Consider the following 23,986-nt stretch of genomic DNA (forward strand, 5'->3'; position numbering starts at 1 on the left):
CTGTGTATGTGGGGAGAGGGCAGTGTGCAATATGTGTGTTGGAGAAGCTTCCTCATGAGACAATGTGCTGTGTATTGGGGGGCGGGGGCAGTGTGCTGTAAGTATGTTGGGGATGTGTGTTGGAGAAGCTTCCTGATGAAATAATGTGCTGTGTATGTAGGGGAGAGGGGGGGGGGGGGGGCAGTGTACTGCAAGTATGATGTATGTGAGTGATGACAGTGAAGATGTGTGTGTGGGCGGGAGGGGAGTGGAGCAGTGACTGTGTGTGTGTGTGTGTGTGTAGTGTGTGTGTGGGTAGGTGGGGGCAGTATGCTGTAAGTATGTAGAGGATGTGTGTTGGAGAAGATCCTGAAGACAATGTGCTGTGTATGTAGGGGGGGGGGGCAGTGTGCTGTAAGTATGTTGGGGATGTGTGTTGGAGAAGATCCTGAAGACAATGTGCTGTGTATGTAGGGGGGGGGGGACAGTGTGCAGCAAGTATGTAGAGGAGGCTTACTGTAGCAAGCAGTGTGCTGTATGTATGTGAGGTGATGACAGTGATGATGTAAGAGTGTGTGTTTTTTTTTTTTTGTGTGTGTGTTGGGGATGGGGGTGGGGGGGGGGACAGAAAGGCTAGGCAATCAAGGACATGGGTAGATAGATGGAGGAGAAATCAAAAATAATAAATAAAAAGTTCTATAGAGATGTGCAAAAGTTGGAGAAAGTCAGATATGTGTGTGTGTGTGTGTGTGTGTGTGTGTGTGTGTGTTTTGACGTGTGATGAATAAGAAAATAAATAAAAGGTCTGCAGCATAGGGAGAGGGATGTAAAAGTGCTAAAAGTAATGTAGGTGTGTGTGTGTGGGGGGGGGGGGGGTCATGAGTGCTGAGGAGTGGATGAGTGCAAAGTCAGTATAGTGTGAGTTCAGAGTTGGGAAATGTTTGAGAGTGCTGAGGAGTGAATGTGTGCAAAGTCAGTATAGTGTGAGTTCAGAGTTCGGATGGCCTGGGGATAAAAACTTCTCCTGAGTCTCTCAGTTCTGGCTTTGTGACTACATAGGCGTCTTCTTGATTTCAGCGGTAGGAATAATCCATTGTTAGGATGAGAAGAGTCCTTCAGAATCTTTTGGGCTCTTAGTAGTACTCTTCTGGAATAGATTTCTTGTAGAGCAGGGAGTTGAGTTCTTATAGTACGTTCAGCTGAGCGCACTACTCTCTGCAGAGTACTACAATCTCTAACTGTGGAGTTCCCATACCAGGTGATGATGCTACCAGTTAGAACACTCTCAACCGCTGAAGTGTAGAAGGCCTTCATGATGGATGTAGAAACTTTGAATTTCCTTAGCTGACGAAGGAAGTAGAGTCGTTGTCTGGACTTCTTCAGAACATGCTGAGTGTTAACAGTCCATGTTAAGTCTTCAGTAATGTGGACACCAAGATATTTAAAACTTGTGACTCTCTCTACAGGTTGCCCGCTGATCATTAGTGGGGTGTAACTGTAGTTCTGCTGCTTCCTTCTGTAATCCACTACCATTTCCTTGGTTTTATTGATATTCAGTGTCAAGCTGTTAGATTGACACCACTGTGCCACCTCATCAACCTGATCCAAGTAGAGCTGTTCATTGTTGTTACTAATCAGGCCCAAGATCACTGTGTCATCTGCAAACTTGATGATGGAGGTATGACTACTGTTGGCTTTGCAGTCATGTGTGTAGATGTTGTACAGCAGTGGACTCAAAACACAGCCTTGGGGAGCACCAGTGCTGATGGTTAATGAGTCAGATGTCAGACCCCCCACTCTAACCACTTGTGAACGGTTGGTGAGGAAGTCAAATATCCAGTGACACAGGGTGGTGTTCAGTCCTAAGGCCTTCATCTTTGTGACCAAGGTGAGAGGTACTATCGTGTTGAATGCTGAACTAAAGTCAATGAACAGCATCCTCACATAATTCCCATTCCCCTCCTCCAGGTGAGTTAAGGTGGTGTGCATGAGGTTTGAGATGGCATCCTCTGTAGACCTGTTGGCTCTGTAAGCAAATTGGAGGGGGTCGAAGGAGGCAGGGAGGGATGAGCAGATAATGTTTTTCACAAGCTTCTCAAAACACTTCATCACTGTAGACGTCAGGGCTACTGGGCGGTAGTCATTCAGACATGATGGACTTTTGTTTTTCGGTACTGGAACAATAACAGACTGCTTGAGGCAAGTAGGAACTGTCTCTTGAGTCAATGATGTGTTAAAGATGTAAGTGAACACAGGAGCTAACTGAGCAGCGCAGGATTTCAAAATCCTGTTAGAAATTCCATCCGGTCCAGCAGCTTTTCTACAATTAACCCTCCTAAAGGCATTGCTCACATCGACCTCAGAGACACAGAAAGGTACATCCTCATTTGCTTCACATGCTGCAGCTAGTGCAAGATAGTCTGTGTTTTTCATGTCAAAGCGAGCATAAAAAGCATTAAGTTCATCAGGGAGGTCTTTACTCACATTCATCATAGGAGGGGACTTTCTTTCAAATCCAGTGATGGTTCGGAGTCCTTTCCACACTCGTGCTGGATCACCCTCCAAGAAATCAGCTTCAACTTTGTCTCTATAGCGCCGCTTAGCATCTTTAATAGCTCTACGTAAACTATAAGATGCTGCTTTGTAATCCGTCATATCCCCTGAAATAAGCCCAGCATTATAAGTCATGGTGCGTGTCTTTAATGCCGTTCTCACTTCTCTATCCACCCATGGCTTCTGGTTAGGGAAGCTTCGGATAAAGCCTTTATTTGAATTAGAGGGTGACACGGGAAGCAATTTTCACTCCCATCCCATCCCGAGCCCGCACAAATACTCCCGTCATATCCCAGCCCCCCCAAAAAAATTCTGTCCCGCAAAATCCCGAGAGAAAGACTCCCGAATCCCGTCGACCCCCTAGTTGATGTCTAAAGTTATAGCCTACTGTTAGGCTACAGTAGCGTGCGGTGACCATACATTTTGGTAGGGCAGAAAGCCTTGTCTAACTTTTCTTTAAAGGGACACCAGGCAACTTTTTCGTGTTAATTACTCATCTTCGTAAGTCGGTATATGGTTAAATTACTCATTACAGGGCGAATGAAGACTCTCTCGCCCGCCCCTACTGCCTGTAGGAAGAATATCCCGCTTGCAAGTTCAGTGTATCGTACCCGCCGACCGAAGCAGTTTCAGTTTACATCCTGCATCCACAGCACAGAGGCAGGCTAACGAAACGCTAGCGATTGTTGCAAACGTGTGTATAATGGCAGAGCCGGCGAAGAAGCAGCGAAAACCCTTGACGGAAGATGCAAAGAAAAGGAAAAGAGCGAAAAAGCATCAGGCTTGCCTGGTGTCCCTTTAATAGCTGATCATTTTGGGCTACATTAAAATTACATATTTTACAGGACTTTGCTGTAGGCTATGCTTAAATCATTTCATAGTTAGATCTCATCCCATCAGTTAAAGGTAAACTATGCAGTATTGGCAATTTCATTACTGTTTTCTCGGTTTTTGCTTCTTTTTCGCTGGCTCTGTCATGACGAATGTCTGAGAAACTCCATCGCTACCTTTTTCTAGCCGGTGCCTGGCGTGTATGTGTATTTGAATACAGTAAAGCAATTTGTTACACTCGTTATACTTTCAGACACTGAGGCCGTCGGCCCCCCAGCCCACAGTTGCAAGGGTGGTTTTTCCGCTCACAGGCGCTAGGGGGAAGCGAGATGGCCACCATTCAACCCGAAAAAAGTCATATAATCATTCCAATGACTCTGAAGCTGTTAAATGAAGGTAAATTAAGCGAAAAAACTTGCACATTAAGCTAAAAAACCTGCATAGTGTGCCTTTAAGTTTGCACCGTTCTCATCACGTTAAACCAGCAAACCAGAGTAGGCCTAAACAAAACTATTTTTTGTGTTTCGCCAGGGTTATGCGATAAATATATTGAGGAATGCGATCGTCGAGGTGCCATGCCCCAACATTGCATGACACATTAAACTCAACGCGAATCGCTTTCCCGGACAGCTCGTGCAATTGAATAGAGCTGTCCTTTGCTGACACTTTCGCCTGTAACTGTTTCTTTGCATTCATTTTGCCTTAGGGCCTATCGCTGAAGCTGATTGATTGTGAACAGGGCAGCTGCTTGTCTTGCTCTGATAGGCTACCAATCAACAACAAACGTTTTGTGGGTTCTCTTTTCTAAAACAAAATTCCTCACGTCTTTGGGCGCACTCACTGCATTGCATCGTCATTTTTTTAAGTTAATAATCTCTGGCTTCCCGCCAGCTCCCGTTTATTATTTCCTGTCCCGTCCCAATCACGTTACCAACAGTGAAATTTACTCCCGTGCTGCGGGAAACCCGCGGGAATACCGTGACCCGCGGGTCCGGGAGTCCCGAAAAATTGTCACCCTCTAATTTGAATAGACATAATATAAAGATAAATATTTATACAAGTTCAAATAACCGAGATTTGCTGTCAGCTGCTGTGTAGTTTGTGATGATCGATAATCCCGGTATGTTTTCTAGTGAGATGTACATGATGGAGCAGTGAGGGGTTAGGTGCCCTCCGGTTACTAGTAGGCCATGGCTGCCCCCACAAAGGCCATGGCTTGAAGTCCTCTGGTTCAGGTTTTGGGAGATTAGATCCCAGAAAACTAAAGATCTCCATGTTGAGTATAGCTAAGCTGAATATAGTCTAGAGTAGGCCTATAATAGTTGACTGTTGAGCGTAGTTGAGTATGATAGTTGACTGTTAAATATAGTGAAGGTGCAGTGCCCGGAGGCTCTAAAAGCCTTAGCTGTCAATGTTTAGTGTTCTCAGCTTCATGTTGTTTTGTATACATCAGAGTAGAGGATCAGCCATTCTACACCCTAGCGATATGAAGCCTGGCGACTTTCTCAGATAAGGCTGATAACCGTTTCTAGACGTGTAGTTGTGGGTGTACAGTGCGAAGAGCGTTGGGGCAGGACACCTGCGTTGTGTTGACCTGCACACACCTGGACTCAAACCCGCAAAACAGCAACACCTCGGATCAGGATGTAGAGTGAGTTAGGATTACTATAAACCAAAATGGTTCATATCAATAAGTATATCAATGGTACTATGGTACTATGTTATAGGCCTACCATAGTGAGAATAGGCAAGAAAGGGAGAGTTGAGAGAGAGAGAGAAGTAGGCCTATATAAGTATATATACTTTTTTGATCCCGTGAGGGAAATTTGGTCTCTGCATTTAACCCAATCGGTGAATTAGTGAAACACAAACAGCACACAGTGAACACACAATGAGGTGAAGCACACACTAATCCCGGCGCAGTGAGCTGCCTGCTACAACGGCGGTGCTCGGGGAGCAGTGAGGGGTTAGGTGCCTTGCTCAAGGGCACTTCAGCCACGGCCCACTGGTCGGGGCTCGAACCAGCAACCCTCCGGTTACAAGTCCAAAGTGCTAACCAGTGGGCCACGGTTGTACGGGGTGACACATGAAAAAGTCCATGACAGCACTATGCTATAGCAGCATAATTAAGGCATGGTGAAGGGTAGTCGAACCAGTCAGTGACCACCATCGCACGCATGACTGTGTCAGTCACACAAGGACACAGCAGGGAGGTCAATTCCAAAAAACCCTGAGGTGGTTGAAGTTCCACACTGCACCATACTTGGGTCATCTCATTTGACTACAGCAGCACAGCTCATAGATCAAGAGCATCACATTACAAAACACACCTTCAAACTACTTGTACTTCAGTTTGAAATAGCTGCAAAAAACAGCAACGTCCACATCACACAATATAATGATTAAGACACAAACATCATAATTGGCCCCTTTAAAAAGCAATTGCATGAATAATAGAAACAGCGACAGCCAATCAGAACCCATGAAACCATCAGCAGAACTACTGTGCTTGTGCTCAGTGTTCTTAATGGCCTTATCAGTGACCGGTAACAGTTACTATGTGGTTGGCAGAGTGGACAGATGCTCTTATCGCCACAGCAACAGTTAGCATTACAGTTATTGTTGGCACGGTGACTGGGCCTTTGCAGCCTTGCTGACATTTCATATTGTGTCAATTTGGTGGTAATGTGTAGAACCGTCACCCCTCCCTGAAGCATCTCCCACATGTTGCATGGTGCAGCACTTGTGGTGCTTTCACAACACAACACTTCACCAGGGTTGAGGTCATGTGACTTCTCTGGCCAATCCACTCCAGTGTTTGCATGTTTTTGACCCTTTAAAAATCTTCCTTTCATTGGCCAGCTACAGATAATACCTTTTGTTGCAGTCAAGACAACCGGCTCACCCGAATTGGGAGAGACTGTGAATAGTGTGCAAGTGCAGAATAGTTTGTAGTTCTGTTGTCTTGTGGGTGGTCTTGCTGGCCACATGAAGGACAAGAGGCAAACACACTGTTCAGAGAACCAGAGAGTGCCTTGTATTCAGAGATGGATGAAATATAGTGTATTCTGCATTGAACACTCCTGTGCATTTTGACTCTGTAAAGTCAGAAGTTGTTTATCAGAGTGAGACTTGTATTGTCTATTGTGATAAACAGACTGTGCTGTGTAATTTCATACCACAATCAGAATACAAATCCTACTAACACTCCTCTACTCCATAGGATCTTAAACCACACGCATGCTCATACTCATACATTTACATACACACCTCCTCAGTCATACACATCTTTCCACACAGATTCAATCCACAATCAAATAGCACTTGATCCACATGCATAATGCTAGATACCGGGTGATCCGCAAATGCAGAATCAACACTTCACACACAGAAATGCAGATTTACAAATGGCATTCTATGCAAACACATCCAAAAGTATAATATATTTTTTAAAATTACAAAACAATGTATTTACAAATAGTCACATATATTTGTGGATAGCAAAATGCCCTTGTGAATCAATGAATATTCGTAAATCATGGTATGCACATTTCCAAATATGTATTTGGATATTTGTATTTGTATTTACAAATACATGTCTATTTGTGCATCTTTTTGAGTATGTACAAATCTTTCAGATACAATTCTACCCCATATACGTACACTGTTTTCTGATTGCTGATGTTGTTTATCATACATTTGTAAAGGTTAGGTAAAGTATCAGGAGCCCATGGTGTACAGTGATTATAGAACAGATAAGGGCTGTTAGGCATATAAGCATCATTCTTCTGCCAAGCAACACAGACACAAAAGTTTTGTTTGGCACAGTATGTCAGAGAGGTTAGAAGTGTGTCTTTTACTTGACGTCCTACTTTTAGCAAGTCTACTCCTACCTAGGCTACCTACCTTTTTTCGAAAAACATGTTTCATCAGCCCACGAGTGAGATATAAATCTACTTCCTGTTTCCATCCATTTATAGGCTTGTTTCTGCTGTGTTCTTCCTACTGTATGTATGAGATCTATATCCTTTGGCCTCCCATAACGGTGCAAGAGCTGTTTTGGTATGCAGGTGGAAAACATGACGTTGACATGGAAAAACATGGCGCTGATTCAAAGGTGTGAATCATTCAGACAGACCAAAATAGCGGCAGCAGTCTGAGGGCTGCAACCCACACTGCTCTCCTTCCCCCTGTACCTACAGTCTGGTGGCAGCCAATCAAACACCACAAGCACTGGTTCATGCATCCGAGGGCACACACACACATTCTTGATTTATTGATTAAATACACCTCTTATGGTATCTGTAGTGATGACCAATGGTCCCTCTATTTTTTTCAACACTGGACAAATATATTTGTCTCAGCACATACTTCAGCATTGTGAGCAATTGCTAACTACAGTATGCTCCCTGCTGCAACTGACCAGCAGGCTATATGACCACTTCTATAATTACAAGGGAGGGCAGCACTGGTGTTGTAAATACTGTAACTATTTCACCATCGGATGGTGCTAATACACCACATCCATATGGACAGAGAGATTAGCCAACTGTAGCCACATTTTGTAAACTGTAGAAATGTCAACTCCTCCCTGAACTATGTCCTACATGTTGCTTTCACAACACTTTAGCAGGGTTAAGGTCAAATCTATCTACTGTGTGTTTTGTCCCTTTTTTCTTCCTTTCATTGGCCTGAATCAGATTTCAGATCAGAGTTTTTGTCAAGACAACCTGCAGGGATTGAGAGAATGTTGAAAGTGCACAAGTGCAGACAAGTGTTGAAGAGTTCTTCAGGGTTGTCTTACTGGTCACATGAGGCAAGCACTGTTAAGAATCAGAGAGTGCTTTGTATTTAGAGGTCAGGAAACACGCCCAGCTCAGTACACTCGAACAAAAGGCTGCAGGACATTCCCTACTCTGGGTGTGGATAAGACAACAACACTCAGTACTGCTGTTTAATCCTAAAGGAAAAGGGATAGCAACATGTTTTCATTTCACCAGGAGATGACACCACACAGATAAATCTAGTGTAAGTGACAGAAATTTGTGACGGGATCCTATTGTACATAAACAACTTGTGTGATGGCTATGGATATAATAATCACTACGGTTTTGAATCAGTTTATTGGCCAAATTACGTTTATGTCAATATTTTGTTTAACCTGTTTACAAGCAAGTAGATATCACGTTTTGCGCATATTCTGGTTATTCCAAAATTATTACAAAAGTGTGCGCGTTGTTTCCTCTTTGGTTGTTTCGCCATGATAAGGAAAGTGTGTGAGAGACAATTGGTTCATTTTATCCTAATTATGTGCAAATTGATGTGCACACTCTTCCTTTATTAGTAAACCGAATATGGCCTTTTTCAGTATATTTTAATCAAAATAAGGCGTGTACAAGACACATGCATATTCGGTTTATTCCCAATAAACTGATTTGAAACCGTTTATTGGCTGCATGAAAACGTGATGATAGTGTATTCTGCATTGAACACTCCTGTGCATATTGACTCTAGTCAGTCTAAAGTCAGAAGTTGTTTATCAGAGTGAGACTTGTGATGAACAGAGTAAGAGTGACTTGGCCAGAAATGTGGGGAAGGAAGGAAATGTGGCAAGCAGAAGAGAACAGCTGAATGTCAGACAGTTTGAAAAGGGTTTAGTGATGAAACTCCCATAGTCCCAGCAGAGAGAAGTTTAGTATTGCTACACTGTCTGTCAGGCTTGTGGGCCTTTGGGTGCTGTCTCAGAAGCACATGATTTCAAGTAGGGGGATGACAGTACTATGCCACAGAAAAATAGCCTGTCTGGAGTAAAGTGTGTGAATGTGTGATGGTGTCTTGTCCTATAGGAATAAGAAGCAAGAAGGCTGATGTTCTAAGTAAAAGCAAGAAGGCTGATGTTCTAAGTAAAAGCAAGAAGGCTGATGTTCTAAGTAAAAGCAAGAAGGCTGATGTTCTAAGTAAAAGCAAGAAGGCTGATGTTCTAAGTAAAAGCAAGAAGGCTGATGTTCTAAGTAAAAGCAAGAAGGCTGATGTTCTAAGTAAAAGCAAGAAGGCTGATGTTCTAAGTAAAAGCAAGAAGGCTGATGTTCTAAGTAAAAGCAAGAAGGCTGATGTTCTAAGTAAAAGCAAGAAGGCTGATGTTCTAAGTAAAAGCAAGAAGGCTGATGTTCTAAGTAAAAGCAAGAAGGCTGATGTTCTAAGTAAAAGCAAGAAGGCTGATGTTCTAAGTAAAAGCAAGAAGGCTGATGTTCTAAGTAAAAGCAAGAAGGCTGATGTTCTAAGTAAAAGCAAGAAGGCTGATGTTCTAAGTAAAAGCAACGCCTTTCTTCAGTGGTAAGAAGGAAACAAGTGCTCAGTTCTGGGCTTGTGTGACCCATGACCACATATAATGACTCCAGAGAGTCTAGAACATTCCTTCAAATCCAGTCTCAAAACATATTTTTTCTCACTTGCTTTTAGTACAGAATGATGTTTTTTGGTCTTGTTTTATTTTTCTTACTTATTTTTATTTATCTTATCTATTTTCTTGTCGCTGCTACTAATGCTGTCTTGCCACAAATAATCACACTTAGTTTGTGTAGATCTATGGCCTTTGTGTAGATGTATGCTCTTATTGTTATGACTAGTTAACTTTTTCTTTGTTCACACTTTGGCTCAACCCCTGTTGTTTTTAAATGTGCTATATAAATAAATGACTTGACTTGACTAGAACAGTGCTGAAGTGAGTTGGACTCTGTGTTCACCAGCTGTGTTGGGGCTGACCAGTGAAATCATTCATTAGAGGAGGATATTTTCAACATGGCTCAGGAACAGGACAGCTTTTGACATCCACTCTTTTTATGTTTTGGAGCGTTTTAGCCTATTAGCCTGCACTACAGTTCCCCCTGAATCCAGTCTTGAGGATAATTGTGTTGCTCAACATCGCACAAAGGTCATGGTCATTCAATCCCACACAAACGTTTGAAACTATCCGGTGTGCCCCAGAAACCAGCAATTATTATTATTAATCAATTAATTATTATTAATTATTATTATTAATCAATTACGCGATACATTTGGGTAGGCCCACCCATTTAGTGCTAAGGTGAGAAATCTGTGTGTTCTTCACATTGTCTATCTCAAACCGTTAACCCAACTAACTTCATAGATACTTGCTGGGTAGACCAGACTGTATTGTAGAGGTTGTATTTATGGAACTGTATTGTAGAGGTTGTATTTTTAGACTGCATGTTGGGGACTTTGTTGACACTCTCTGTACCGCAGAATGATAATTATACATAAATATAAAAATATAAAAACACAGCTGCAAAGTGAATGGGTCTTACAGGTGAAATCACCTGTGGGAGATGCCATCTGACAGTGATGCTACAAATGCTACTTATCCATCTGCCACCAGACGGGACAGTCCAAGGTGTCGCATCAGACCTCCTCCTCGCCATCTCCTCTGTCCAGCCCCAACCAAACAAGCTCTGAACCGCGACCCCTCCCCGCACCTACACGGCCTAAGGTCAACAGTGTCCATCTGACAGTGAGTTTAGAGTTTTAAATGCCATGGAAGGCTTCTCTCGATCTGTCACCTGATTATCACATGGGCAGCATCTGATAAAGGGGAAAGAATAAGGAAATATGCAGTCACATGACTGTCACATGATTCAGCAACTACATGTGGTCTGGAGTTTCCCCTCTAAGCAAAGATATGACATATTAATATCATGACTATGGTGATATTATCCCGCTTATTATTACACTGCTCTTCAGTAAATTATTTTAAAAACCCAATGCAAACTTTTTACAAAGCATAGAAGTGAAATAGTTTTATTGGGGTCCTATACCCAAAATTATAATTAATTTATCTTGATGAACTCTGTTTAATGTGGGCACTACTGTAATTCGCTTCTCACTCTGCATGCTAATAATTTTTGTAAGCAAACAATACATTACATATTGTAACATTGTCAGGAGATGGGTCAACCAAATAGCCTATTTAACAATAAAAATAAGAGACTTTATCCAAAGAAGTAATTAGAATAAGTCAGGCTCCGTGTTAAACTGTCCATCAATGCCACAATTATTGTAGCTAGTGCCTCGTGTTGTAGGCTAGTGCCCACATTTATTCACAGTATCGAAAGGGGAGATAAAACAGAATTCATCAAGATAAATTAATTATAATTTTGGGTATTGGGTATCCAGCATGCAGGATTTTTAAAATACCAACCCCCACAGTGGTACGTAATTAACAACATTTACTGTGTGTGTACGGAGCCCCCAAAGGGACATGCTGGGAAAACTATTCTTGTGTTGGGAATTATTTTGGAACTCCCTCACAAATAAATACCTTTGTGTCAGGGATGGTATGCCTAACTTTCCCCTTTGAACGTAACCTGCTACAAACACAATAACATACTAGGTGACCTCTTTTACTAGTAGTAGATAAGTATGACCAATTTCACTGTGAAGTGTCAGCTGGTTAGTGGCGCAAGCAGGTAGATGTCAGGTTATCATTAGGCCTACAAGCAGTTTAATTTAGTAGGTTCGAGACCTGCTGGTGGGGCAAAATCTAGCCCCAGTTTCCGACCTCTGACTCACACAGTCACATTACATGACGTGAATGATGCGGAATGATGACATTTTCACTGGGGAAAAGGGTTTTTCCGATGCCCATGAACGCTAGGTTAGCCTACACCTGGCTTGATAGTCGCTCCCACTCATCCTGGATTGGCATTAGTGAAACGAGTTGAGCTAGGATAACCAGACAACGCTGACAAACCTCGCTTTATCACATATCTTGGATATCTTAATTCTGCCTTTGTGAAATACCCCTCTGCCTGTTTAAACCTGTCTGTGCTTGGATACTTGTGGTGACGGGAGACTTGGCGTCCGCAGTGAACAGACCGGTCCACAAAGAGGAGGAATGAGGGAAATTAATCCACCCAGTGGAATCATCAACGAGACAGTTCTGTATTTCATACAAATTCCTTTGTCAACTACGATCGAGCAATACAAGGGTGAGTTCATAAATTCAATCTGATACGAGACGAGCTGTTTACAATATGGACGCCACTACAGCGCTTGTGAAACAGAGTTAAAACGTTTTGAGTGGGCTCGGAGTGGCAATTTACCAACTCACCCGAAGTTCCCAAATGGACTCTGTTCCTTTCCTTTAAAGAAAACTGGATTTAAACTGAAAGTGTGTCCCACTGTTCGGTGGAGCCTACACTGTCCGTGCGCACTTGTGTGTCTGTCATTCTCAGTCCCTGGTAAGCACACATTTTTTACTGAACATTTTTAGTGATTAGGCTACATAATAACCTTAATAATAACATAGGCTACTTAATAATCATAAATTAACCATTTAGAGTGTGTTAGCCTAGGCTACATTGTTTAGTCCAGTTATATCAAGTAGCCATGCATGCACGCTCGATTTACACAACTTCCAAATGTCCATGTGGTAGAGCTTATGTGGGAGTGACAACACTGTCATTATATAACATTTTATGTAATTGTTCTTGGCTACAATAGCATTAGGCTAGACTTTGTTTATGGTAGGTTGAAACTCTTGAGAAGGTAGGTTGTGTGTGTGTGTGTGTGCTTGCTTTCTACTTGCTAAATTGGGTTATTTATGGCTATATAAAAAGCTCAACATATAAGCATAGGCTTTCAAAATATGTATTTCTATTCCTAAACAATCAACCTCTTTCTTAGTGGTTTCTGTTGTCATGTTCAAAACCAACATGCTACTCTCTGGTGGATAAAAAAAATCTGTATCAGAAAGTGAAAATAGGATTTGTTAAATTTCACTTTAGGGTTGAAGGTACATTCCAGCTTTGTTACTTTTACTTTTCAAATTAGAAGTTTAAAGGTTGCTTAAATGTTTAAAGGTTAAAGGTTAACTTTTTAATCTGGCTTGTAAAACAAGTCATCTAGCCTCATTAAAACCCGACCCTACATTTACATTTATTCATTTAGCTGACACATTTAATCCTAAGTGTTTTACATATTGTGTTGACCTGAGACAACAAGGCTCAAATCAAACACTTTTGTTAGGCCCAGTGGGGTACACTACGAATCTCGATTAGTGGGTTAGCGAGGTATGTTGCGCTCAAAGCCAGGGTATGCTGTGACACGAAAGTGGATCTGTTTTAGTGTCGCTATATCACCATGGTTTCTTATGCTGTCAACTAAACCTGGGGGGTATTCCATCAACCTCGCTAAAGGCCAAACCTGGCTTATTTCGATAAGTCTCGCTAATTTTAGTGAGAATTCCGTTCCATTAATGAGGTTAACGTGAATCCCAGCTTGGTAACCATGGGAATTTATGCCACAGAACTAACCTGCTCCGTAGCAGGTTAACTTTCAAGCTAAATAAAGCTGTGTTGCAAAAAAACCAATCAGTCGGAAAACGAGTCCAAAAAGATGGTTCCGTCAACCTGTGCTCTCGTCACCTGTAGCCTACAACTTCAAAAATAGAAGTAGGCCTATAGAAATGTTTTGTCCGACAGTGCACCAAGCATGGATTTACACATTCACTAGCTCCAAAGAATGTATGAAGATTATACGATTAAAAATGTTTTAAGTTCACATGCATGTGGTTCTAGGAATCGTGCTACTCTGCATCACTTACTTTCGGTGGTGGTGTAACGTGCAGCGAGACGGCATAGGAAAAGAAATACAGGCTTGCGTGTTCGCAGGTTCGCTTCCCATACAAAGTATTAAGGCTACATTGTTTATCACCTTGATAATGGCATTTTTAGTTATAATCTTTGATGAAAGACATAGGGCCTATGTCTACTGCTGATAAAGGGTCATGCACATTTGGTAGGCTGTTCAGTGACAGCTTTGCCAGTGGGCTATATTATATCTGATGCAAGCCAAAGGATAATTATTCTGTAGCCTAGGCAGCTAATAATTAAAACTGCTTCATGTGTCGACGATTGTTCATGAATGTCAAATCGACTGTGTGCTACACAGATTAAATACTAGGCATACATTGAATTGAAAGCCATTGAATTGAAAGCCATTGCATTTCAGATAATTTTATTTCAAACACTTTGGGACTTATGGGAGACAATAGGCTATTATGTTGATACTAATTTATTTTATGACCACCTACCTAGACAATAATTTGGTGTGAACTCTTTTAATCTAAGAACGTAAGCTAGGCTATAGATAGTTTTGAATATCCATATGCATATCCATAAGTTGTTTTTGAGTTTATAGCCTACTGATTCACTCGTTTTGTTCAACCATAGACTGTATAGTCTATGTGTTCAAGAGTGAAGCCAATCAAACTCGCAATTGATTTCAAACCATTAGCATTGTTGTTTTAAATGTATGCTTTCATTATTCTCCAATTTCTGTAGGCAATCTATTTTTTTCTCTCGATGTTAAATTTGATGACTTTCAATGAAAATCCTGTAGATGGCGCTTGCCAAATCGAACAGAAATCGTTTAGTATTGTCTTAATTTTATGACATATATCCTCTTTTCGTCAATCTACTGTTTTGGTCTACTATTCTACCTCGTGCACGAGCAGAGATGAAGCTGACTTAAACCTCGCTTGAATAAACGAGGCCAAGATGCCGCTAACTTGAGTTAATGGAACGGCTTCAGCCCCAAGTGAAAGTCTACGCTAGTTCAAGCCAGGCTATTTCTGTTAAGCGCCGCCTTCATTAGCGAGGTTGATGGAATATCCCCCTGGTCGGGAGGAGGTTGTCAAATGGTGCATTCATGGCACTTCGGAATGACAAGGACCGCCACCGTGGCTACTTTGTTTTTCCCAAAGCAAGTGTTTGTGCTTTGCGGTCGGAATGTGTGACAAACACGGATGCCACAACAAAGGTTAAAACATACACTCACTAATCCTAAATAAACAACTGTATTTGCTTAAAATATAGTGTAAGACGCTTGTGAAAGAAAGATATGCAGCCCTTTAAGTGACAAAAACAGCAAATTCCCAAGTTCACATTAAAACTGTTGGACATGAAAGGCCACATGGACTACAAACGAACTACAACGTGACGACAAAAGTGATGACGAGCCCCTAACTGAGCAACTCTGTTAGCAAAATCTAGCCCTAGTTTCCGACCTCTGACTCGCACATTACGTGACGTGAATGACGCGGAATGATGTTTTCACTGGGAAAAAGGTTTTTCCAAAGCCCATGAACGCTATAGCCTGACGTAGTTATACTCAATTCTAGTCAGAGTATGAGTCTGATACTGCTCCATTGGGGCATAATTATGGGGCGTGTTTCAACCGATACAGGGGGGGAATGCCTCTGCACTCAATTGGATAGACCTAACCAATCAGAGTAACGAAATAGCTTACCGTGAGGTGTAGGAAGAAAACACACAAACTATCCTTCTTCTCCACAAATGCCTTAACATGGTTTTCTGGTCTTTTGTAAAAGTTAGTGCCGTCAATAACTCCTAGCCTACAACACTCATTAGCGAAATCTAAGAGATACGTAGGGTAGGCTATTAGGAAAAAACTGATAGCCTATATCCCATCCGTTTTTAAAAATAATTCTGTTGAACACTGATACAAGATACAAGAATACAAGGAAGTTTATTGTCACATGCATATAGTTAATGGAAGTAAGAAATGCAGTGAAATTATGTCTGGTGTCAGCCTATTTGTGCATTTATGGGGGGGGGGGGTAAAAAGTAGTCAGAATTTGAGTCTGATACTGCTCCATTGAGCTGTGATTATGGGGCGTGTTTCAAACGAACCAGGAAAAAAAATGCCTCTGCACTCAATTGGATAGACCTACAACTATAGACTGTATATATAGAACTGGACAGTGTGCCGTCTGTTAAGAGTGATGCGAGCGCTAGTCCAGAGCCCCCTGGTGGCTGGTTGCAGTACAATGTGTAACTCCGCCCACCCCCATGTATTTCAATGGCCAAGTAGCCAACTTTCCGTGTCACTTTTCTCACCTAAAACAATTTTTGTATCAACAACTTTTTATTCGAAAAAATAGTTTTCAAGATGCTTCAATACACACAATTTTTCTTTTCTCGCTGAAATTATTTTTTTTAATGTTATATTAAGAAATCTAAAAAGGCCGTGTTTACACATGATTGACAGCTGGCTGGCTGCAGACACGACGCTTTGTCCATTATGTTTTACCGTCTAGGCTGCAGACACTACCACGTCATCGCTCACTTATTTTAACGACACCTGATTTCGACACATAATCTAACCTAAAGAAGTGTTGCTGTTATTATCATTAGGCTATATCTTATCACAGTCTGACTAAATACACATTGATAGTCATACATTGTGTAGTTGTTTGTAAGAGACATCGTTGTTAGTTGTGACCGATTCTTTGTGAAAAAAGATATGTGCTGTTCTTTCGTAGATGCTAAGTATATTAGCTCATAGCATGCTACATCATGCTAGCATTAGCCAGTTGATAGGTAAAATAAAAGGGCTCTGCTTGCTATATTGATCCGAAGTGACGTTAGCCATAGTCACCATCATTTACAGTCCTACTTGTTTCAAATGGTATAACGTAACCAGTGATTGCCGCCATCATCGTTGCAACTTCATTTGAATACACTTTGTCACTGGAGAAGGCGATGTTAAGTTTCATTAACGTTAACTCTTGCTTAGTTTTGCGAATGGCAATAAACGCCACCTAGCCTGCTAGGTCGACAACCTCGGTATGCCCATTTATGAATCAGCCCGACAAATCTTGTGTTTTAGTGAACACATTATTGGACCATAGCTTAACGTGAGGAGGGATTCAATGTTACAAATGGCCAATTTGCTTAGTAGTATGCTCAGAACAGCGGTATCTGAAAATGCGTTAAGGTATCGTTATTACCTGCGATTGCACTGCTGGAGAAGCATTTTGCATTGGTATGATTTGATCAGGTCTTGCCAGTGATGTGTAAATCCTCCCGTAGACGTACATCATTTCAAAATAATACGTCTAAATTGAAAACTGTGACAACTCATTGATAGGCTCTCTCGATATGTCTGTAATCGTATGCCTCTACCACATGCTTGCTAGTCTTTCACCAGAGAGGGTGCTCCATTATAAATCAAAAATGTAATACTGCAGCCTTCATGTCAGCTGTAAAAATATGAGAACATGGATCTACTACATCAGGATACTCTGTAAACATTTTACACATAATCAGGAAGCTACTTTGCTGTTCAGTGTGTGATAAAGACACATTTTTATTCTTTGTTTCAAGTGCATAAGAAAATACCACATTATGATGATGGTGGTTATGGTTACCCTTAACAAATACAAAACAATATAATACTTAAAACAGGGATCAATCAATAGCCTAATGAAATAAACAATGAAAATGAGGGGGGAAAGCAATAATAAATGATGATGCCCATTCAATCAATAATATAATAACAAAAACATGGTAAGACTACATTAAGGAGAATATCAATAATAAACAATGTCAAATTAATCAACAGCCTATAATGAAAATAAAACAGTACTACTGCATACAAACCATAATGTATAAGTGCTTAAAAGACCAAAAACTATCACAAGAACGAAGAGCACTGGACAACTCATTCCACCAACATGGAACCACTGAGGAAAAAAGTCTTGAATTTGACCTAGCGTTTAAGACTGGTCGACACAACAGATGCTCATCAGAAGACCACAGTGGGCGGTTGGGGATGTATATCTTGATCATTGAATTAAAATAACAAGGAGGAGATCCAGTCAGTGTCCCATAGGCCAAAGTGAGAGATTTAAATTTAATTCTGGCTACTGTAGGGAGCCAATGGAGAGTAACTAGGAGAGGAGTTAAGATGTGTCCTCTTTGGCTGATTGAAGACCAGTCATGTTGCAGCATTCTGAATGATAGATCACACAAAAGAAATAAAAAAAACATTCAATATTGATTTAGTATCAACCAATAATTATTCTGATATTAATATTATTGTAATGTCTACATCTTTGTGTAGGCTACAGTTAAATACTAAGCAATGGCCTCTGACTTAAATACCAAGGCAGTTAAATGACCGTGGTATGGTATAGTCTACGTGATACACAGGACTACACAGTAAACCCATTTGAAAAGCAGCATCATCTCAGTATACCCATTTAAAATAGGCAAGGATACGTATTTAATAACATTTGGGGTTGCTCACAGTATACCCACCACTACAACTAACTAACTAGACTACACCACTGGTTAAATGGCGCATTGCAATTTACAATTTGTGTGAGTTCAGGGGCATACAGAAAGTTGAAGTTTGGGTGACATCAATAAAGAAAATAGAAACAAAGGGATGTGTACAGCCTCAAGTATGAATGATGTCACATTAACAGAAGGTTCAGAGCAGCGGCAGACCTTTCTTGGTGCCACGCAAGTTATTGAAAGTCATGTGTTTTCAGAACGTAGTGGTGCTGTGCCATGTCCCATGTATAAGGGGCTTCAGGTTGATCCAGTGACGGTGGGTGATGATGTCAGGGAGATGGATGTCAGGGGACTTGGAGAAAGGGGGAGGACATGCCACCTCAGACCACCCCAGCCAAACCACTTCACGTAGGCATTCCCTTGCTTGCAGAGTAATGTAGACCATGGAGACCACCTTGCCGCCACCTCCAGTACATTCAGCCATCACCCATATCTTACCTGCAAAAAGGAAAGTTACAATAAAGTTAGTCAGACAATTTTACAACATTACAAAGCATCTAATCAGGCACTCAACACCACTAGTAATACCAATTAATTAAATGTATGTGTGCAATAAACTTCACAGCCTACCTAATGTTAACTACACATTTAAATATGCGGTGTGAATGTTATTAACTTGCGTCAGCTTGAAAAATAACGTTATCAGTATGACTGATCATGGACGTTAGATGACAAACTAAGGTCTTTCTCAAATGTTCACCGATATCCCTGGGAAGTGACTGGTTGTTGGCGTAGTGTTTAATGCAGGCGTTTCATTTATCGATCATTCACTTATGCGGTCTACAACTACCGACCTATCGATCTATTTTTTACAGTCTATGCTACCGACCTACCATCACAGAAGTAGCTATAACAGAGGTGTCTGTCGTTAACGTTAGAAAAAATGCAACGCTGGCAAACTGGCTAGTAGATAAATTAACATGACAGGTTGATGAGGTCCATGCTTCACATTACGTTAACGTTAACTTGCGTTGCTTTATCACATCATACCGTTGCTTTATCACACACTGTACTGACTGTCTAGTGTTATTAATCCCCATGTACAGTCAATGGTTACTCCATGTTGAGATGGCATACATTGAGATATTTGAAAACAGCAACAACTAATAAAACCAAGTATATCATGCATCGACTGTTACGGGAGCTGTGTGCTAATCTTCACTTCAACGACTAATTTAGCCTCCCGTTAACGGTAACGTTAATGTAGCTGCTAACGTTAGCATGTAAATTCCTCACCGTATTTCTGTTGTTAGCTCATTAGTATTCACCATACTAAATTGTCACAGTCTATAATCAACATAATAAGCTCTCTTAGACGTATTTAAGAACACCAATAGACAAAAAAAAACTTTTCAGTTGATACGCAACACTTACCAGACAAGAACAAACCGATTGTTGTTTGTACTGTTTAGCTAACTCACAGCCGCAAAATTCATCCAGCCAGCTAGCCTTCGGCGCCGAGTCGACCTGCGTTGTGGAAAGGAGAAGGGGGCGGGTTTCACTTGACAAGGGGCGTGTTTAACTCGCTGAGTGACAACTGAGTGGGCGTGCCTGACCGCGACTCCTCTTCACTGCGCATGCTTCAACTTTTGCTGCGCAGCCGCACTTCAAATGGCTCCAAATTTTCCAAGATGGCGTCGCCTCGGCGGCTTCAATTCCATAGAACACTGCAGAATGCAGCCACACTGTCCAGTTCTATATATACAGTCTATGCCTACAACCAATCAGAGCAACGGAGTGTGTGACGTATGTTAAGCGACGCATAGTTGATGTCAACAGAACTCAACTGCACGCTGGAAGAAGTAGAAGAAGGAGATATGAGCGATTTTCGCAGATGTTGTAAAAATAATGTAAGGATACACGGAGTTCTTCAACACACGAATGCATATACGATCAAGTTATCCGTTTAGGATTACAACTCCGCAACACTGCAAACAAATTGCATCGCATTTGTCGGTCCTGTCAGAACTTTATAACACGGTTGGAACGCGACATGCCCGTGTTTAAAAAATGGCCAGAAGACGAAGGAGACCAGCCTGAAGAACCGTGTCATCTGAGGCATCAGAGAAAGAGACCGGTAGCCTACTCCTTCCAAGACGCCCCGGACTCTGAAGAAGTTCTGCCCCAATCCGTCAACTCCAAACGGTACAAAAACGCGAAGAAGCATTACAGAGGTAAGCTTGTTAATACATTTCTACTTCTTATGATATGACTATGAGAATAACCAAAGTCCTTTTAGGCAAGTCCCTCCACTCGGCGGCCATATACCAACGTTTTATGGGCACTCATCGGGCACAGTCTTTGGGTCGAACTGCGCGTGCGCAAGGCTTCACAACACCAATCTTGCTCCAGCGGCGAGATCACAACACATGATTGGCACGATGTTTTCACAACACACCATATGATTGGCTCAATTTATTCACATGTCGACGTTTTGCCGAGGAAGGGGTGGGATATGTGTAGACAACAGCCATATTGCCGTGACAAACTAGCCCCATGCATTTCTATGGAGTATTTTTTGAGTGCTGTGTCTCCTCATTAGAAAGTCTCTGGAATAACCTCGATTGCCACGTTTCACATGAGTTAATAGTGAGTCGTGATTATTGTCCAATGTGATAAACACTGTGCATTCCCACACTCCTCATTTCCGTGAAATCTATCTATGATTAAATCATCTAGTCATATTTTGACATGCCTAGTATTCTGGAAGCCAGCCCGAATTTCAGTGTAGTGTGAGCAAATGTTACCAGGATAAACTTGTACCTGATGTGTAAGTTGGCCTCTGTCACTTTGTCAATATGTAGAAACTTCATTTTGTAATGGACTAGCATGTTATCCAACCCCCACTTCTGTGCTCTGCACCTCTGTGGGGGGTGGGCAGTGTTTCTCTGACCTGCTCAGCAAAAAGCCTATTTCACAGTGTCCAGGTGTCCGGCCTCGTTGATGTTAATGATGCCTTAATTGGCAGGGTAAAACGCCTTCCTGCTTTTGTCTTTCCTGTGGACTTTTCTTTTGTTGTCTATGGGACTGTGTTGTTCCACAGGAAGTTGATTTACACAGCGGCCCCATCTTGTGAAATGGGCTAATTGCATCTGGTGTCACCATATTTAACAGTCTGTATTTTCCAATGTATTGTCAATGCACGTTAATACTTATTAGGCTATACTGTAATTCTTCACACGGATGTGTTCACTTATATTTCAGGTTGTCACCCATTTTCCATCCACTTGACCTCCACCTGGAACACCTAAACAATTTTCTCAAATCATTTATGAGAGGATTGGGACCAAACATGTCAGAAATGTCAGCAGCCAGAATCAGTAGGTCCATTGGCATCGTCAAAGAGCTAATGGACAAAACGGACACAGAGCTGGAGCTGACAAGGCCGGCTGGCATTCATCATGTGGTCCGAGAACAGGACGTTTTAACACTGGTAAACGTTTTCAGGGAGACACAACTTTCCCAACAAAAATCACCCAGGCAGGCAGTATCATGCATTCCCGAATTTCAAGAGAAACTTATTGGCAAAGCTGAATTACCAGGAGAAAATAATGGACTGGCAAAATGTGCCTATTTAAATAATTAAGTAAATGTGAAATGTAAATGGTGATGGTAATTTGTAAATATTGTTTTCATAAATGACAATGTAAATAATTGTGTCTTCATATAATAGTTTAGTAGCATCCACATTCTTGAAACCATTTTTGTGTGTTTTCTTATTGGTTGTATGTTCAAAGTTCAGCGTATATCTTCAAACATTACCTATTATGTGTAGATATTAAAAATCTTTATTGACATGTCTTATTGTTTGTCTTTTAAATGCAGAAACATCACCAACCAGTAGAGAAGTATAAACCATTTTAATTTTATTCAAAAATATTAATGTAACAGAGGTAAAAAAAAAGGCATTTGCACAACAACAGGACCCTGAAGCTACAAATTTGAGCCTGAATTTGAAGCTAGTCTGAGATCTTCAACATTGACAAGCCTGATTCCAAGTTACTTGGTGATGATTGTATCTTATCCTCATCCTCGTCATCAAAGTAACCAGTGTAATCCATGTCAACCTGAACACGGTCATCCTGAACAACACCGTCATCAAACAAATTAGTTTGACTCTGTTTGATGTCATCAAAAACCTCATGCATAATTCATAGTATCTCTTTTGCATGTTCCAGCTTGTATGTAGGGAGATTATAGATAATGAAGTCCAGGTCAAATATCTGTGTGCACTGTTCTAAAACTGATCAATGAGTTCATCTCCAAAACCAGTGCAGGCTGTGTCGACTGTGTAAAGTGGTATGTTTGTATAGTCCTGAAGTAAACTACTCCTGTAAGTTTGTAACAGTTCCCTGATCAAAAGTGTGCCCTCAGGTGTGACTATTCTGTGTTTGTGGTGTGATGAAACCTCCCCTTGCAAGTGTTCATATTTGGGGATTAGCTCCCCACAACCTTCAGGTTCACAAGAACAAACAGAATGGCAGTGAGTGCAGCACAGATGTCCTAGATCAACAGATGTGGTGTGTTCCTCAAAATGGCAGTACAAAGCTTTCCGCAGACAACTAGTGACTCCATTAAAGTACCGTCTTAACTGCTGGGTCAAGCTTTGTACTAACATCCCTCACAATCCAGTGTATGGCCAGGTACTTTAATCAGACCCAGTCTGATGTTTGTTCTGTTTGGGCTCAGGGCCAAAATGATTGGATTGTCCATCTGAAGCTGTTTCATAACCCTGGCTCTGGATTCCCGATCAGCAGAAGCGGTCAATGTCAGCACAGGTGTACCTGGAATATATAGCAGTACAAAAAGCAACCAATAAGTAACAGTAAGAAACTAGAATTGCGGTTCCGAGGAACTGCAAGAGTGGGTTTGATCAGTGGCACGGAACTCGGCCTCATCCAAGGATTCCAACGGTACCTCATTTATGAAAATCGGGCACACGGATCAAAAGTTGTCTGCATTAACGCAACATCCAATAAGCTAAAACGCATAAATAACATGGTTGCTATGCTGGTTGCTATGGTGGTCGCTAGGTTGACATTACAGGGGTGGTTTCTAGGTTGTTGCTAGGGTAATTAGTTAGTTGCTAGTAAGCCATCTTAAGCTGACTGCATAAAGTGATTATTTTAAGAGATACATTTTCAAACCAGAACTGTGTATAGGTCATGGTTAAAAACGTATCAGAATCTCAGAAATAATCACGTAATGCAGCCAGTTTAAGATTTTTTAAGAAGTCAGATTTTTTAAAGGCAATCAAATTTCTGCTGACTCTCTTCTGGCTGCGGTTAAAGGCCAGCGCCTGCTGAGAGGCCTGAAGGGTCAGTTCTGAGGTTGTTGGCTGCTGGAACCGAAAAAAGGACTGCATTTTCTTAAAAGACAATGTGACTGAAGTGCGGGCAAAGTTTGCACAGAAATGTACGATTTTTCCCACCCTCATCGAC

The 23,986-nt window shown here is 41.4% G+C and overlaps 1 protein-coding gene across 1 annotated transcript in view; it reads right to left on the reverse strand.

Annotated features, from left to right (window-relative positions):
- The window catches only part of LOC143114821 (tumor necrosis factor receptor superfamily member 14-like), a 199,895-nt gene that overhangs the window by 72,754 nt on the left and 103,155 nt on the right, over positions 1–23,986 (reverse strand). The gene's annotated exons all lie outside the window — the stretch shown is intronic.

Source organism: Alosa pseudoharengus, unplaced genomic scaffold, assembly GCF_046254945.1.
Source record: "Alosa pseudoharengus isolate Yale_2024_CS ecotype anadromous, Long Island Sound unplaced genomic scaffold, YU_APseudo_1.1 YU_APseudo_1.1_scf_9, whole genome shotgun sequence".
NCBI lineage: Eukaryota > Metazoa > Chordata > Actinopteri > Clupeiformes > Clupeidae > Alosa > Alosa pseudoharengus.